The 11,959-nt window shown below is 45.8% G+C and overlaps 1 non-coding gene across 1 annotated transcript; it reads right to left on the reverse strand.

Moving 5' to 3' along the window:
- Positions 1-2,252: 2,252 nt before the first annotated feature.
- Positions 2,253-2,325, reverse strand: Trnaa-cgc (transfer RNA alanine (anticodon CGC)). Its single transcript has one exon. It is a non-coding gene; the product is annotated as a tRNA-Ala (tRNA).
- Positions 2,326-11,959: the final 9,634 nt, after the last annotated feature.

Raw genomic sequence — 11,959 nt, forward strand, 5'->3', positions numbered from 1 at the left:
CTCAAACTCTTGGTCTCTGGACCTCTATACACTCTTAAAAATTATTAGGGAATCCAAAGAGCTATGTTTTATGTGTTCATATCTACATAGTCTATACATATTAGAATTTAAAACAAAGAAAAACTTAAAGTATTTACTTAATCCATCTAAAAATAGTTCTAAAATATTACATCCTAACATATTTTTGAAGAATAACTGTATTTTCTAAAACATGACAGCTTTGGAGAGGAGAAGAGCCACGTTTGATGTGTTTGAAAATCTTATTATCAATACCCATCTTGATTAAAGAGAGCTGAGACCTGCCTTTGCATTCTGTCTCTTCCCATGCCACATGTCGGGGAGCCTTTGGAGAATTTCACTGCATATTAGAGAGAAGGACAAGAGTGAAAACGGCAGCTGGCCTCACGGTGCTCTTGTGGAAATGGTTTTGACCTAACCAACCCTCTGCAAGGGTCTCTTGTTCTCCAGACCACACTTTGAGAACTGCCCCTGAGAACCAGTTTTGTAATGGTGAGGCCATTCCCTGTTCATCCTTCCGACCTGGGATTTAGACAGGCTAGAGCTGGGACTCAGTGATCTTGCTTGGAGTATTTGGAAGCATCTGTGTCCTTGAAGATTTATGCCACCTGCAGCAGCATCCGGAGAGAGTCGAGGATGCTCTGTTGCTGAAGGCGTTGGATTCCCCACAGAGGGAGGCCTTCAGAGGAGCTGGCAGTTCAGTTCAATGTCTTCACTGATCTCAAATCTTAATTTTTTGAATTTTATCAATAGCCAGAGGCCATTCAGAGTGAAATCTAGTTGATACGTATATCAAATTGGGTAACACTGCATTTTGGATTTTTTTTTTAAGTAAAACTGACTTCTTAAAGGACTGCAAATCTACTTTCATGACCATTCCCCTAATTCCACTCATATATTCACATGGGTGGACAATGTTTCTTTTAGTAATAGCACCGTTATTGGAAGAATAAAAATTGGAAACAATCTCAATGTTTCACTACAAGGAAACCAGTTGCATAAACGGTGGGCATCCATAGATAGCCCACTGTGAAGCCAAAAAGCAGAACAAGAAGGTTCTGTGTGCATGTTGATAATAAATTAGCTAAATATGTTAAATGAAATAGTAAAACAGAAGAAATGTATATGATATGCTATCATCTATATAAAAAAAACATAGTGTGTGTGTATGTGTGTGTGTGTGTATGTGTGTGTGTGTATGTGTGTGTGTGTGTGTGTCTATGTCTTCTCTCCTGTGTGAATAAATGAACTGGCCATGCTGGTTGCCTCCAGGACTGGGAACTAGCTAACTGGGGTCAAGGGCAAAAGAACAGCTTTTTCAGGAGTCTCTTCTGTCTTTGAATGTTGCCTGATGAAACAAAAATTGTAAACACCTCCCCTAAACTGAAAATTAAATGAAAATAATTTTTAAGAAAATTAAAAATAGGGCTGGGGATGTGGCTCAAGCGGTAGCGCGCTCGCCTGGCATGCGTGCGGCCCGGGTTCGATCCTCAGCACCACATACAAACAAAGATGTTGTGTCTGCAGAGAACTAAAAAATAAATATTAAAAAAATATTCTCTCTCTCTCTTTAAAAAAAAAGAAAATTAAAAATAATTTTCAGAGAATTAAAAAAGAACAACAATTTCTAACACTTAGAAAAGCTGTTCTCTGGAGAGAGTTCTTATTCCCTGGGCCGCAGCATGGCCGAGGGAGGGACAGGGCATACCACACAGCAGGCGGAGGGGGACTGCCGAACAATGAGATGCAGCTGTGGAAAGAACTAGCCATTTCTTAGCCATGCCTTCTTCCTCCTCTCAGCCTTGCCTTGTTTCACAAATAAGGAAAACAGAGTCCAAGCTGTTAAGTGACTCATCCTGGGCTCCGGGGCTCTTGTTCCAGCCCTTGCCCTCTTTGAGGGGGGGATTTTCCAATTGCTCCTGCAGATCCCTCCTCAGAGATACAGAAGGTGCTATATCCTCTTTCCTTTGGTCTTACATATATCTCTTCTCGCTTCTCAACCTAAGCAGGGGCTGGAGGACCAAGCAGGGAGAGTACCGGTGACAGTGGCTGTAGGACATTTGAACCTCAGCCACCCACACCTGGGCAGGGCGCCCTCCTCCAGGCTCCCCTGGCATTTCGTAGACATATCTCCCCTTTTTCTGAAATCCCCATTGCCCAGTGCAGCTTCTTTTTTTTATCTTGTTTTTAGTTGTAGATGGACACAATACCTTTGTTTCGTTTTGTTTATTTTTATGTGGTGCTGAGGATCGAACCCAGGACCTCATGCATGCGAGGCAAGCGCTCTACCACTGAGCCACAACCCCAGCCCTAGTTCAGCTTCTTTATCATAGAACTTGATGGGTTCTGATGACGTTGCGTCGTTTCCAATCGACTTCCCCTCCAAAGAATACAGATTTGCCATCCGCTGAGAGATCTAGAAGTCTGGGGTACAGGCTTTCCAAGATCCAGCAGAGGCTGGATGACCCTGGTCAGGTGGCCATCAAGTCATCCTTGGTGATCACTCATTTATTCATTCAACAAATATGAACCCAACCTATTCACCACCAGAGGCATGTTTCTAGCCACTGGGGATGTTGTAAGGCCCAAACCAATAAGGCTTTCATTCCTGTGGAGCTTACATTCTTTGCCAGGGAGAAAGACAGTAATCAAGTCAACAGACAAAAGGACTGAGGTAGCTCAGACACCATTGATAAGAGGGTGATGTAACCGACAGGATGCAGAGCCAACTCTGACCATGTGCTTGCTCATTAAGAGAGAGAAGCCATCTCCAAGCCCTCACCTCCGGTCCAAAGGTGAGAGTCAAACATTCTCCCCACTCACCAGGTTGCCATGGAGGAATGAAAGACATGGAGAAGAGGTGCCAGCTCTCTGGGGTCCCGTGTCTGCCAGCTGTTGCTAAATACCTCTAAGAACTTCTGCTTCCAGAGCCATCTGTCCCAGGAACCTCAGAACCTGGGACAAGAACTCACTGAAGGGTCGGTCCCCTGGGGGAGATGAATTGGACCAACTCTAGGTTCCAGGACTCCAGAACCAGCAACACCTCCCTATACAAGCCCACCCTGTTGCTCAGCTCAGGTAAAACTAGCCCAAGGCAAGATGGTTGTTACTGACTGTTCAATAATAGGCTGATCATTTAGTTCTTAAACAACTTTATGTGGTAGGTATTCGTATTATGTCCATTTCACAGATGAAGAAACTGAGGCCCAGAGAGGTTAAGTGACTGTCTTTAAACCACACAGTTAGACGTTCTTGAGACCCAGGGCACTGGAGTCAACATCAGTCTCCTTCCTGACCTCCTCCTTCATGCTTGTTTCTCTTTACCCACCTTCCTTTGCCTTTCTAGAATGGCTGTTGGCCTCTCTGCCCTGGATGGGCATCTTCATGCTGTCTCTTCTCTTCATGGTAAACAGATGTATCCAGCTCAGACAATTGCCCTCAACTGTGACCCAAGTTCCCTTCTCCTCGCTCTGGCATCGTGTGTGTCTGTCATCCCATTCCATTCTCCCTCCACTGTGTCCTGTGACTTGTCTGATCTCTGGTGATTCGCCCCTTATGACTGCCACTAGGAAGATCTGGTCCCCAGGCCCCCTCTGTACCCTCCACCTGGGAGATGGGCAGGAACTGCTGCAGGGAACTGGGAAGGCCAATGTGTCAGGGTGAAGGGCAGAGAGAAAAGGAGATGCTGAGGTGTCCAGTGTGGTTCCCTCTGTCCTAGGGACCCCGAGAAGCTGTCATTCTTGGAGTTTGTGACTGCAGATTAGATTGCCCTAAATCCAATATGTCCCCTCCACCTTGGTAACTGTCTCTGCACCAGTGTCTGAGTAGCCAGAGGGTGCTCCCTGCTGTGAGAGCTGGATCTCACAGCTCCACTTTATAGGGAAAGAAGCCAGGAGGGCCTGAATGCACAGATAGAGAGCTTTGGTCTTAGAGTTAAAAATATGGGTTCAAGTCCTGGTGGTGGAGCTTCTCTTGGGCAAGTGTCTTTCTCAGAGTTTCTACAGCTGTACAGTCAGAGGTTTTCAAGATTCCTCCCAACTCTGAGAATCTAGGGACAGATCCTGGTTGGGGGAGGGAGGGACTTAGTGTCTCATTCCTCAGGCAGGGGAAATTCTTTTACAATGCAAATAATTCTCCCCTTCCTCACCAGAGCATGGGCCGACTCTCATGCCCACTACCTCTTCCTGGTCTCTGTCTGACTTGCTGGTGTCCTGATCCCTTTCAAACCCTTCACACGCCCTTCCCATATACCTATCACCTTCATCATCCTGTTTGTTTTTTTTTCCCCTGGACACCCTAACATATCTCTGGTTATCCTATCCATTCTTAAATGGCAGAAGTCAGGGGTGAAATGATCACACGGAGGCAGCAGAAGTTCCTGCATATGAACATGAATTTGCAGTCAGTGAGAGATGAATTCAAGTTCAAACTCTGTGGCCTTGTGCAAGGCAGATGCATACGAGTTGGTTTCTTTACTGTAAAAAGGGAATCATGATTGGTCCTACCTCATGTCTGTTATGAAAATTAAATGAGATAATGAATGTGCCTGGCATATATCAAGCCCTGGATGAATGGAAGTTAACATTATCCTTTTGGATCCTATAAAGTGCATTTGCATGTGCGGGTAAGGATCACTCTCAGCTCTCCTTTCCTCTTCCTCTCCTTCCCTTTCTGCAGAGGATGTCACCACCATGGGGCCAGAGACTAAGTCCGCAGTTCTTGGCAGGTAGGTGAGAGAAGGCCCCATGGAGGAGGAGGGTGGGGATCTCAGAGAAAGGCTCTGTGTGGGGATGGGGTGGTGGCTATGGAGGCTGAGGCAGAGGAGGGGGCTCCGGGTGGAGGCAGAGGCTGCTGGGCTGTTGGGCAGGTGGAAGCCCCAAGGGGGATGGAGAGTTGGTCCAGGGGCAAGGAGGCTCCAGGGCACTTTGGGGAAGGCCACTCAGCTAGATGTCCTCATTTCTTCTGGTTGCTCCCATCAGCACAGAAACCACCGCCCTTTCTGGGTGCATTGGTGTTGTGGTCCTCATCTTGCTCCTGGTGATTCTGTTGTCCGTGACCTTGAGGAAATGGAGGCACGAGAGTGAGTTGAACAGCTGGCCCCGGAAGTGGGAATGACAAAAGGGGACAGTGGTGGAGGTGTCTTTCCTAGGGGTCAGTCTTAGGGGTGTCAGGGTGGGCAGGCTATGGCATCTCTTCTCTAGAGTTGCTGGGGACTCTGTAGAAAGCAACGGGATTTATCCATCCCACAAATTCTTCACTCTGAAAGCCAGGTACAAGCCATGTGCATAAACAATTATGCCTTATATATGTTAACTGAAAATACTGATGCCAAATAATAATGAGATGACTAAGTGTACTCATTGCCCTGTGACTTCCTGGGAATTTAACTCAGTCTGAGGCCCAATGGGTTGAACATGGTGATCTTTGCATTTCAAACTTGAGCCCTAAATTCAGTAGTCAACACAGATGGTCACTACCCCAACTCAGGCTGACTTTGAGTTTATTACTTTTTCTAGGACTATTTAAGAAACAACTGAGGTATCAGACCAATTTCTTCCACAAATCCTCGGTAAGAAAATGCTCAGTCTCTTGCTGTTTGCTAGATAGGCCCCACACAGAGGGTGCGGGGTAGGGGTGGGGTGGGGGGAGGCAGGGAATGGATCTGAAAGGAATGTTCTTAAAAACAGAGAGATCCCGACCTGCACAGCAGGGCCACGGGGGTTATACTTGATGTCCTGCAGGGACAGTCCCTCTTCTGTCCACTGCCCAGCCACCCACCTATAACTGGGGTTCTGTCTCTAAAGGACATTTCCTATCAAGCTGAAGTCATATATTCCAACGTGATCAACCTGGCCCCCCGGAAAGAGGATGACTTCGCTGTCTACGCCAACGTGCCCTGTTTCGATCGCCCCAGGAGAACGTCACCAGACCAAGTGCAATATGCCTCCATCATATTCCACTGATCTGGGGGCCCATGAGCTGCTCAGGGTGGGATCCTGACCTGTGCCAGGCTGGATCCTGACACAGTTGCCTTCAATTTATGCGTGCATGTATGTGCTTTTAAAAAAAATGCATAAAACATTCTGTTGGAGATAGATGACTGTGTACTTCTTCTAATTTATTAGAATCAAAGTATAGTTCTAATGGAAAGGAGCCAGGTTCCTCAGACAGACCAGCCAGCAGAGACACCTTCTCCAGCTCTTCACCTTCCCCAGGAAAGGGTGAGGAGGGGGGTCCACACCACACGGGCCCAGCTTTTGGATTTTGTCTCTGCTATTCTGCTTTGTCAGGAATTGACACCCGTGAATTAATTCATGAATCACGCTCAGGTCTGGGACTTGTGAATGGCTTACTACCTCATATGTCTGTCCAATAGAACAGGTGGACGCTATTCTATGTTCCGTGTGGGGGCTGCAGACACGTGGGAAGTGCTTCTAAGTGGGAAGATGACTACAAGTCACCACTGACCAGGGACAGCTCCTGTGGGGACGTTGGTAGATGTGTGGATCATTCAGTCCTTCATTGACAGTTATTTATTAAGCACTTTCACATTCTGAGTCTTGTGAATCTAGCAGTAAACACAACACACAAAACCTTGCCCTAGTACAGCTTACCTTCTAGAATGAACAAAGAAAGAAGCAAATACCCAGGATGCTAGGGGCACCATTTGACACCCTGGTGGAGATGGGTGGCTATTTTATATTAAAAGGTCATAGAAGGAATAATGAGTTCAAAGGTCCTGAGGTAGAAGTGGACCTGCCAAAAAGAAAAGGAAGGAGATGGTGTCTGGAGTGGAGTTTCCAGGATTGCTAGGGGTCAGAGCAAAAATGTGGAGGAAGTCAGGATCTTGACTATTACCTGAAGGGAACTTGGTAGCTCTGGAGAGTTTTGAACATGATTTGACTTAATTTTTAAAGACTTCTCTGGTGGCTAATATTGAAAATAGACTCTAGGGGGTAAGAACAGAAGAAGAGAAAGTAGCACTCGTTCAAATGCTGAAGTGCCTGCCAGGCAGACCCTCAAAAGCAGAAGGACTCATGCTTCTTCTCTGGACGTTGCTAGAATGCAGAACTCAAGACAGAAAACCCTCACTGAGGTCAGTCTTGGGGTGACAGGGACCCCGGGGACTAGATAAAGAGGCCAACCCTACCTCTTCTCTTAACTTCTCCCATCTATGGAGAAGTCCAAGATTCTGTGACAGTCACAAGTGCTCCTCATGGAGGACAAGGATCAGGGACTCGGCAAGGCTCAGGCCTCTCACCAGTACCAACCTGTAGGGAGCACCCTTTCCCACCCAGCTCCCTCAGCTTGGCCTGGTCTTGGGGACAGTGGGAGATGGCCTCCAAAGGGGTGCAGGAAGTAGTGGGGACCCAGCTGTCAGTTCTTGGGCTCTTTAGTGGTCTGAATGGGTTTCAGTTCTGGACAGGGCTTGGCCCCCAAGGAATCAGGGAGAAGAGCCTCTGTTTAGACTTCCACAGCACATACGGCTCAGGAAGATTTCTGGCTGGATGTGTTCAGCATCTTTGGTCCTTCCAGGAATTTCTGAAGATTCTCGTCCAAACCAGCCCCTGAGTTGGGAGTGTGTGATCTAAAGCAGCGTTGCTCACAACAGAGTCCCAGAATGTCAGTAGTATAGCAAAGGCCTCTGCTGCTCCACACTCTATGCTCCTGTGGCCCTCATCCTAGATCTTCCTCTCAGGAGCCACCAGAACATGATTCCTACTGTTGTCACCATTTGAGGTAACTTTAGTGGCAATGTAGATAGCCCCTTCCTGCCTCTGAGCCCCAAGTTCCCTGCAGAACGTTCTAGTTCTGAGAGAGATTAGCAGGTGCAGGATGGAGAGAGTAAATGAGATCCATGATCAATACTGGGCAATGATGAATAAACAAAGAGTATTGTAGAATTTTCTTTTTCATTTTACTCCAACGCTGATGGCAGCCAGTCCTGTCCTCTATGGAGTGTGGCATCATTCACATCAATTAGAAAATACTTGCTCGGTGGCTCCACTCTGTAGTGGCATCCTCTGTCTCCACAGAAAAGTCTTAATTGGGCTTCTCCACAAATCTTCACCATGGCTGATTTTGGGACTGTCAGCAAAAGGGTCTCTGCAAAAGAGTTCCATGTAGATAAACTTCCTATTTTTGTGTTGCCCTGTTTTACTTGGCCACTGGCCGGGAAGATACCAGCACTCCTGGAAGACACCTCCTTACTAGTTTTTCACAAATGTATCCAGTATAGTAGTTTGTAGAAATGTGCAAACAAGACCTCTGGCCTTGAGCTGGGCTTCACAGAGATGTCTACATTTCTAAGATAAGAGAAGTTACCAATTGGGCTCCGTGGTAACAGCTGGCAGGGGGAGGAAAGAGAGGGGAGAAGAAGCTCTCCCCTTCTCAGATGTTGTCCTTGAAGAGTTAACTTGCCCAGAACAGTGAAAGAAAAAATTGCTTTCATGTGAACTTCTGCCGACTGTGAACTTCTGAGCCCCTCCCCTTAGATGCTGGGTATAAAATTCTGAAACTACCCAAACTCAGGGTTCAGGGGATTGATTGATTACAGCAAAAACTGTGCCCTCTGAACCTAGCTGCAGCCAAATAAAACTGTTTCCTGCTATCTTCGGCGCCTTGCCTCATCTGTCCTACAACAACTCCACCTCTAGGACCTAGAGAGGGAGAAGTCTTTCCTGTGTTGAAAACCATCAAGGGTAGGAGAAGTTAGCCCTTGGTCTTAGCCGAAATGGGGATGAGCATGTGACCTGGTTTGTCTGGGACTTCCTGTTGGCCCAGTGAAGTTATTAGGCCCACTTTCACTCCCAAAAATGTCATAGTTAGGATGACACATGACGTAGTCACATGTTAACGAGGTTTTGAAAATGCAAAAATATGTCCAGACCAAGTAAGGAGGGGAAGTGAGGAGAGTTGAGAGGCGGGGAGAGGAGAGGGTTGAGGAGGTAAAAGGAAGGTTTTGACAAAGGTTAAAATTGTGGGGATATAAAAAACTTCCGCCACCTCCAATCTCAGCAAAACCACCTTGTGTGGTATTTTGGGAAAGGGGAAACATGGAAAGGGGCTGAAAATCACCTGTCGATCAGCATCGAGTAGAAATCAGGGGGAAGTGGTCAGAGGCGCACTAGGAATGAGCTGGAGGATTCAGCCGGGAATGCTGAACTCCAAGCTGGAAGTGATCACAAGAACATAACCTTTTGGAAATTGTTGCCAATCTCAGGGAGGACACCAGGGTTTCCAAAGAACCTTTTAGGGGATTGAACAAACTGTAGTTAAATCTTAATGAATAGGTTGATCTCAGCATAAATCTGGGTCGTAAAACGAGTTTCTTTATTTCCATGCTTCTCGGAGCTTACGTTATGGACTGTACTTGGTAAATAACCATGGAGTGGTCTTCAAACTCCTTTTGATTTCCCCATTTCATGTCCTATGGGAATCCCATAGGACTATCACATCCCACTGTCACAGGGACCAGGCTAAACCTTCTTCTACTCAGGATGAGTGGAGAGTGGCCTCTGGACTTGCTTGTGGTCAAATGGGATCCCTATGGCCAGCCTGAAGCCAGGATGCCCTTGATGGTGTGCTACTGCCTTAAATGCTCTGTGAGGTAGCAGGAAGCACTGCTCTGGGCACCGTGTTATTGCCAGCACCAACCCCTCACCTTCGTGGGCATTTGCAGGGCTCAGGGTTTGTTTGATTGTCGTAACTGGGTGGGAGCACGCTGCTGGTAACTAACAGGGGAAGGGCAGAGACGCAGCTAAACATCTTTCAATGCACAGGACAGAGCCCCACAGGAAAGGACTGTCCAGCCCTAGATGTCAATTACGCTCCTGTTGAGAAAACCTACTATAGGATCTTCCTGGCCCCCATAAAGTGAGTCAATGACCTCTCAGCTGTCTGTCTCGGCCCCTCACATACTGTGTACCACCCTTGATAAGTATTTGCCGTGGCTTCTGTAGATACTTAAAATGAAGGTGCTGCCCGTATCTCAATGCCCCAAGCCAAGGCTCGAGGTGATCCTAACAACAGTAAAATAAATGCTGAAAAGTGACTAGGACATTTCAATAACTAGGAGGATGAGCAAGCATCCTGGTTTGCAGGGGTTATCCCAGTTTTAACATTGAAAATTCCAGGTCCCAGGACAATGTTCAGGCCTAGGTTGCTGGCAGCTAGGGACTCTCCAATACAGAATTACCCTTTGTGATTTTAGAACAAGCAACTTCCCTTCTCAGTCAGGATGAGGGAGTTCTGGACATTCCCAGCTAAAGCCCAGAGGGCAGGGAGTGAGAAGATCCTAGACCTTGGATGTTGAGATAAATTCTGGAGCTCGCCCTCAGTAGAAGTACCCATGGCCACTGCCGGGCTGGCGAGCTGTCATTCTCCCCTGCTGTCCACCCACAACCTTGGCTCCTTCTCAGAGAGGCTGCCACGTGCAATTTGCTGAATGATGACTGGGTGTGGTTTTTCTGGAAGATTCTTGGAAAAGTCAATTCAGTAGGTTGAGAAGTTTCTAGACATTTGGCCATGTGGGAGGTGTTATGTCTCCTGGGAATAGATAATTCTGCAAGACTCTGAACATCTCTGAAGAAACAGAATGTTTTAACAAAGATAGGGACTGGAAGCAGAAAATGCTTTGCAAAAACCTGAAATAAATCTGTGTGTTCAGAATGGGGCTTGCTTGCTCTCTTAATGTTTCATTTAGAGAGGGCTCCATGGTAGAAGCACTTGGCTAGCATGTTCCTGACCCTGGATTCAATCCCCAGCACTGAGAAAGTGTGTGAGTGTGTGTGTGTGTGTGTGTGTGTGTGTGTGTGTGTGTATGTGTGTATTTCTATTCAAGAACAGAAAAAGCAGTTTTTCGTGCTCGATGGGAAGGAATATTTTATCACTGACATCATTTAGAATAACTGGTGCATGATAATCATTAAAAAAATAGATCACTTTTAGTTGGTTTTATTGTTTCTGAATCTTCTAGAGACAAGGCACCCCTTTATTGCCAGGACAGACAGATCCTCCCACCCTTGGTACATCAATGATCTCTCAGCTCTCTGTCTCAGCCCCTCACATACTGTGTACCACCCTTGGCAAGTAACTAATCTCTATAGGTCCAGGTTTTCTCATCTATCAAGTGGCAATAATGATGGCAACCTGACAGGTATTATATAAAAATAGTAAACTATACAACTCTGTAGAAAATGTACGGAATTATTAACAACTGATTATATTATAATCGACTATATTATAAAGGATTATTTCCCATTGATCCATTGAATGGACTAGATTAGTGGGACTACTTTGCCATCATTAGGTAGAAAAGTTCATTTGCCATTTAAACACATTTTGTTTGAGAACTGCCTCAAGTACATTTCAGAGACAACTCCTCATAAACAAGAATCACATGGCCTCTGATCTTTTACTTACTGAAGGAGCTGATGATCTAGGTGGAGAGTCAAAACTGACACAAAACAGTGGAATAAAATTTACGCACCAAGAAAACTTTCCTAGGACAAAGAACAATGTGTAAAGGTCCAAATGGAAAACATTGGTGAGATTAGACAAACGACCCTTACACCAAAGAGATTCTTATTTTTATAAGGGAATGTATTTGAGTCTTCATTTTCAAAAAAATAGTGTACTCTAAAAATATGTTTCTTGGCATAGATGTTATCAAATGCATTTCTGTATATCAGTGACAAATCCACAGAAAGGGAAATGAGGAAATCTACCCAGTTTACAATAGCCACACACACAAAAAAATACTTGGGACTCAACGAAAGAAGTGAAAGATATATATAACGAAAACTACAGAACTCTAAAGAAAGAAATCAAAGAAGACCTTAGAAGATGGAAAGATCTACCTTGTTTCTCGGATAGGCAGAATTAATGTTATCAAAATAACTGTACTATCAAAAGCACTATACAGATTTAATGCAATGCC

The sequence above is a fragment of the Marmota monax genome, unplaced genomic scaffold (genome assembly GCF_021218885.2).
Source record: "Marmota monax isolate L192 unplaced genomic scaffold, Marmota_monax_Labrador192_F-V1.1 WCK01_AAM20220418_F8-fsc00105, whole genome shotgun sequence".
NCBI classification, from domain to species: domain Eukaryota; kingdom Metazoa; phylum Chordata; class Mammalia; order Rodentia; family Sciuridae; genus Marmota; species Marmota monax.